Source organism: Ursus americanus, chromosome 25 (assembly GCF_024610735.1).
Source record: "Ursus americanus isolate L20-20 chromosome 25, mUrsAme1.1.p, whole genome shotgun sequence".
Lineage (NCBI taxonomy): Eukaryota > Metazoa > Chordata > Mammalia > Carnivora > Ursidae > Ursus > Ursus americanus.
The window spans coordinates 31,248,020-31,254,019 of NC_142151.1; the positions used below are offsets into that span (position 1 = coordinate 31,248,020).

Genomic DNA, 6,000 nt, shown 5'->3' on the forward strand with positions numbered 1-6,000 from the left:
CTATCATCTGATTAACTTAGTCACTAATGACTTTTGGCAGAGTCCTAAAAAATCAGGAAATCATCCCTATCATATTTAAATATTCATGAGCTGCTTGTGGAAGTAACTATTAGCAGCTGAACACCATGAGAACTTTATACACAAAAACATAGGCAGCAACAGTAAAAATTCAAAAATGGAATAAAAAGATGTAACTATTCAGACTTCCTACAGCCATTTCTCCTAGAACTTTTCGTGTATGGTACTGTATTAATAAGTCTGCAGTAAATGGGGGTACCCCAAGACCTTCCAGTTACACTGAATTCTACATAATTGCATAGATTTACTCCTTTTGAAAACTACAAGAAATCAAGAGATTGGTTACTTGGAGATAAAATATGACAAACGCAACAATGCAAGAGGTAACAGTTACACTACCCTCTCTGATAATCGACAAGCTCTCTCAGGACACGCAGACTATAAGGAACACCTCAAAAACCAGGGGAAAATTAATCATTACTGTATTTGAGCAACGAGATCTAAGATCATTTAAATCAGCAAGATGTATCTTTTGGGGAACAGCTGGTGGTTTTTAACTGGTGCTTAGTTTAGAAGCACAGAGTTGAATACACACTGGTATTACTGTCCTTCTCTTTTTTTCTTTTTTTTTTTTTTAAGTAGTCTCCAAGCCCAGCATAGACCCCAATGTGGGGCTTGAACTCACCATCTTGAGATCATGGCTTGAGCTGAAACCAAGAGTTGGACACAACCGAGCCACTCAGGTGCCCCTTACGGTGCTTTTCCAACTGATAACTCATTTCCCATCTCTGGTCACTCCATTTTGCTTCATCTTGACAAAGGACCTTATGGTGTATTTTATTACGAATTGAGCCACCAATCTTGAGTTATAAAAGATTCTAAAATCTTGGTTTTTTAGGCCCAAATAATGATTTTAAAGACTTAACTTTTGAAGCCAGTCAGTCATTATTCAGTACCCTCCTGATGTTTTCAGCAATGAATCACTATCCACTTTTGGCTTTCCTATTCTTAGTCACTCTCCGCCTCTACCTTGAAGAGTGACTTCTTCCTTTATCTAATTCTTCATTTCCCTCACCCATGGGTGTAGATTGTCTTTCACCAGGAAGTATATGTACATTCTCTGTATATCACACAACTTCCAAGAAAAGGAAGATTGGCAAAAAAGAATGTTTATGTATTAATTTCTTAGAGCTTCTTGGATTTTTAAGCTTAAGACATGCGTAAGGAAAAAATAATTTGTTGTTAGTTATAGTTATTCATTTAACTACCTTAGTCAAACCAAGCAGCATGAAATTTATGAATGACATTGAGTTCTTTTGGCCAATTATCCAGTTTGCAATTCGTTCCTAACGAGGATGCTTCAGGTTGCAAATACTAATTGGCTTTCAGTAACGGTGAGTGTGCAGAGCCACATGTCTCAGGCAAGAAGTGAGGCAGCCGGGCTACCTGCTACTCAACAGTGGCCAGGCCATCTGTGTCTAATGCAAAAGCACTACTTGACAGGAAAGACCTTATTGTCACAATTTCTCATGGTTGGTGGTGTTTTTCTAGCGAAGTTAGCTTATCACCTAAGGGCATCGTATTTCACATGAAGAGCAATGACTCACAGGAACTGGGAAGAAAAGGCAAACTGATGAATTTCCTGAACACCTCTGCCTATTGCTCATATAATTAGCATTTTATTATAAATACCATTTTATTTTCAGGAGACATTATAGTGAGCAGTATTATTTGGCCATCCTTTTGAGTAGCCAAAACAAGGTGGCCTTCAATCATGCTAAGAGTATAAGAGAGTGAAATACAAAGGCTTTGGGGTCAACAGTTTGATTTGAAACCCAGCTCTGGCATATATTAACTAGATGACATTTGGAAAATTACATAATCTCTGAGTTTTAGTTTCTCCATTGGTAAAACCTGAATAAGAGTAAGAGTGCTTTACTCTACAGGATCTTAAAGGGATAAAATGAAGTAATACACATAATCCTTGTATGGCACTTTGCAGCGTTTTTTTACAAATTGTATCAAGAAAGTTTTTGTATCATTATTATTATTCCAAGAATGTTTACTAATAGTTCAGCAAGCCACTTCATGCTATAAAAAAAAGGGAAACTGACATAGGAGATTGAATACTTTGCCCAGATCACATTGAGTTAGTGACAGTTAAGACAAGAGCCTACATTTCCAAATTCCAGAGCTGTATTCTTTCCAAAGCTATAACTCCTTTCTGCCATTGCTTCACTAAAGCCTATTTTACTTTAGAGTTAGAATCATCAATTCATATCTCATGCAGCTGGTAGTAAGCAAGAACATTCGTATATTAAGTAAGAAAGAACATTCATATATTAAAATAAAGAAACATGGATATATGTTTTCCTGGTTAGAATTCACAACCAGTTTAACAGACCATCTCCACAATGAGCTGGGGCTCCCAAAATGCTGTACTCTCGAGGTTAAGGAAAACTAGAAGTGAGAGAGCTGTTATATGGAATTTGGGCCCACATTTGACTTTCTTGGATTAAGGAATCTCAAACTTAAACTTGTTTTAAGTAGATGCAGACTGGTAATGCTCTCTGGTACCTGAGAGAATCAAAGGATATATTCTCTGGAAGAAACTACCTGCATAATCTACTTCAAATCACTCTTGCATTTTTCACATGCAATATTTAGTGTATTTTCAAAAATAATGGAGACCACAGGATACTTGAGTTTGTAAGTTAAAACCAGAAGAAAACTGAAAGACAAGTAGAACCAAAAAAACTTCAGATACTGAAATTATCAAATACAGATGATAAAACAATCATGCATAAATAAATAAATCTATTTGTTGACAGTCTCAATCTCTAATTAATTCATAGCCACAATAAGAAATATTCTGCTTACCAAATTTAGGATAAAAGGAAGAAAAATCTGGCAAGTCAAAAAGAGAAAGTTATCCTTACAATAATTATACATAAGTAGAATTCTTAATATAAAGTGTTTCTATGATTAAAAAACACTCTCTTCCTTCACAATGACACAGTAACTCTCGACAAGTTAATTAGAAAAAAGCTTTGTATGATCAACAGTTTTCACTTATGGTATTTGTAGGCAGAAGCAACTTCAACAGTATACAGTTGAATGTACGTACCAATGAGACTGAAATAAGGATCTCTATTTCTATTAGTAAAGGTTAATGATTGGTCAGACCTATATTGCATATGGCCAGAATGCCAGAAGCGTCCTTCCATGTCCATCTTAGCGAATTTTCTAAGGGTCACCTTTAAAAACTACAGAGAACAAACCACTGGTTACCAGAGGGGAGGTGAGCGCGGGGATGGGTAAATAGGTGATGGGGCTGAAGGAGGGCACTTGTGATGATCTCCAGTGTTGTAAGTAAGTACTGAACCACTGAATCGTATACCTGAAACTCATACTACACCGTATTTAACTAACGGTAATTTAAATAAAAACTTGAAAAAATAAAAAGTGCTTAAGTAGAAACTGTAAGTAGGTATGGTCAGTGTGGAGATAGTCTTAGAATATTTAAATAGAGTGCAGCTGTAACCATTTAGAGTCCCTCTTATTACTCTGTTGTATAATAACCTGATTGTCTTCATGTAATGATGCTCCTCTCTGGGCCCACGCATCTTTTTACCTGAATGTGCATATGAGTCACTGGGGTGTCCTGTTAAACTGCAGATCTGATTCACCACGGCAGGGGGCGCTGAGCCCTCCGACAAGCTCCAAGCGACATTGCTGCTGGTGGACGTGACTAAGAGGATGCAAAGTAAAGGTTTTCAAACGTCAGCATGCATTCGCATCACCAGAGGGCTTCTTAAAACACAGATTCCTGGCCTCGGCAGCAATTACTCTGACTCAGGAATTCCAAGTTGGTACCAGAGAGTTTTCATGACTGAAAAATTCCCTGATAATTTCATGATCCTGCTAGCCCAGATGCCAGACTTAGAGATCCACCATTCTAGCGAGTAGGCTTTGGAACGAGCAGCAGACCATGCCAAAGAACACAGCAGGAAATAAGTCTGTTCATCTTCCAAGGCTCAAACCAATCAAGCTTCCCCTGAGAAAGCGCCACTAGGAGCCTGGGCAGATAAGCTCTTTCACATATCTCATCCACTAATTAGTTCTCATGATTGCAAAACATGTCACTGATATGGTGGGACTCAACGGCTTCCAGAACCTGGGCAGCAAAAGGTTTCATCAGATGGATATTGTTTGAAGTTTATCATTTGATATTACACACCAGGAACTGAATGTCATTTTACTTTTATTATTTCAGATGGACAAACGATGTAGGGTCATTCCACAGGCATTTTTTTCAGAAAAGAAATTGAGAGCCAGGGGGTTGTTTGAGAGTACTCAGTTAGTTGGTGGCACCACCGAAATCAGAAAAGACCTCTGACTCCAATGGTATAAAATGGAATATTATTCTCTAGTACATTGTGGTTCCACAGAAATTATTCCTCCTTGAAGAAGATATTCTTTGAGGCGGAGGGATACACTATGTGTTTGGGAGAGGAGAATTGACTCAGTGCTCTTCTGAGAGTAATCAGGAAGCCGATCAATGACTATTTCCCGACAAGCTACTTAACTCACCTCAACTAATGGGGAAAAGAAAAAAAAGGAGGTATAGGAAAACTAGCTTTTTCTGAGCACTGGTTACTTTCAGACACTATTTTACACACTCTATCCCACATATAGATGGTCCCCTCCTTATGATGGCTCAATTTATGATTTTTTCGACTTTGTGATGCTGTGAAAGTGATCTGCATTTAGTAGAAACCATACTTTGAATTTTGAATTTGGACCTTTTTCCCAGGCTAGCAATCCGCGGTCTGATATTCTCTCGTGGTGCTGGGCAGGGGCGGCGGCCACAGGACCCAAAGGGGAAAAACTGATACATTTACAACCATTCTGCACCCATACAACCGTTCTGATTTTCACTTTCAGTATAGTGTTCAATAAATTACATGAGGTATTGAACACTTTATTATAAAATAAGCTTTGTGTTAGAGGATTTTCCCCAACTTTAGGCTAATGTAAGTGTTCCGAGCACGTTTCAGGTGGGGGGGCAAGCTGTGATATTCCATAGGCTAGGCGTATTACATGCATTTTCAACTTACGACATTTTCATTTTTCATTAGGTTTATCAGGATGAAACCTCATTGTAAGTGAAAGAAGATCTGTATTTATTTTTGATCCTCATGATGCCCTTTGAAGATGAAGACCCTGGACCTCAAAATTGAAATCATCATTCCAAAGTCAAATACCTAAGAAATAGCGGCATTATTTTTCTTATCTCTCAGGGTCACACTTTACGCGTTCTGACATCCTCCTGGCAAGCAGAACATTGGAGGAGGTAATGACATGCTGCCAGGATAGAGAAGTGGTCAGATAACTTAGAGGAAAGACCGAGGATTGATTTAGGTCACTTTATAGTATATATCACATAATCAGCTACATCTTTATATTGCACATGGATTTAAGTATTCAATTATCCACTAGATTGTCCTATATGGATTTGCCATAGGTATGCTGAACCCAAATTGTGTAAAGCTGAAACGATCTTTCTTCTAAAACTTGTTCCTTCTCTCTTGGACCTTATTTTAATAAATGGCAACATCCTTTTATGTAAGGCTGAACCCCAGGAGTCAACTCTTCTTTCCCCACACCACTGCATCCATGGTTGTTAATACCTTTCGACTCACTCTTCTTATTATGTTTTAAAACATCTATTTCCCTCCCTTGTAATTACTTTACCAGAGCTCAGATGTAATTAACTACATTTCACCTTGAATATTAAAATATGTTGCTAACTGACCTGGTTTCTAGTTTCACCTTCCTATAATCCTCCAAAATACTATCAGAACAGTTTCCAGAAAGACACCTGACCCCCTGAACCACATGCACTGCCACCAGGATCCTCCAAATTCCAGACATCCTACATAGAATAGTCATCCTTTCATGGTCCGTCCCTTCCTTTTT

At 38.1% G+C, this 6,000-nt stretch overlaps 1 long non-coding RNA gene across 1 annotated transcript in view; it reads left to right on the plus strand.

Annotated features, from left to right (window-relative positions):
- Positions 1–5,784, plus strand: part of LOC123778864 (uncharacterized) — a 441,504-nt gene extending 435,720 nt beyond the window's left edge. The window contains exon 6 of the long non-coding RNA XR_015721665.1: positions 5,160–5,784. This is a non-coding gene — a long non-coding RNA (uncharacterized LOC123778864). The remainder of the gene's footprint in view (positions 1–5,159) is intronic.
- Positions 5,785–6,000: the final 216 nt, after the last annotated feature.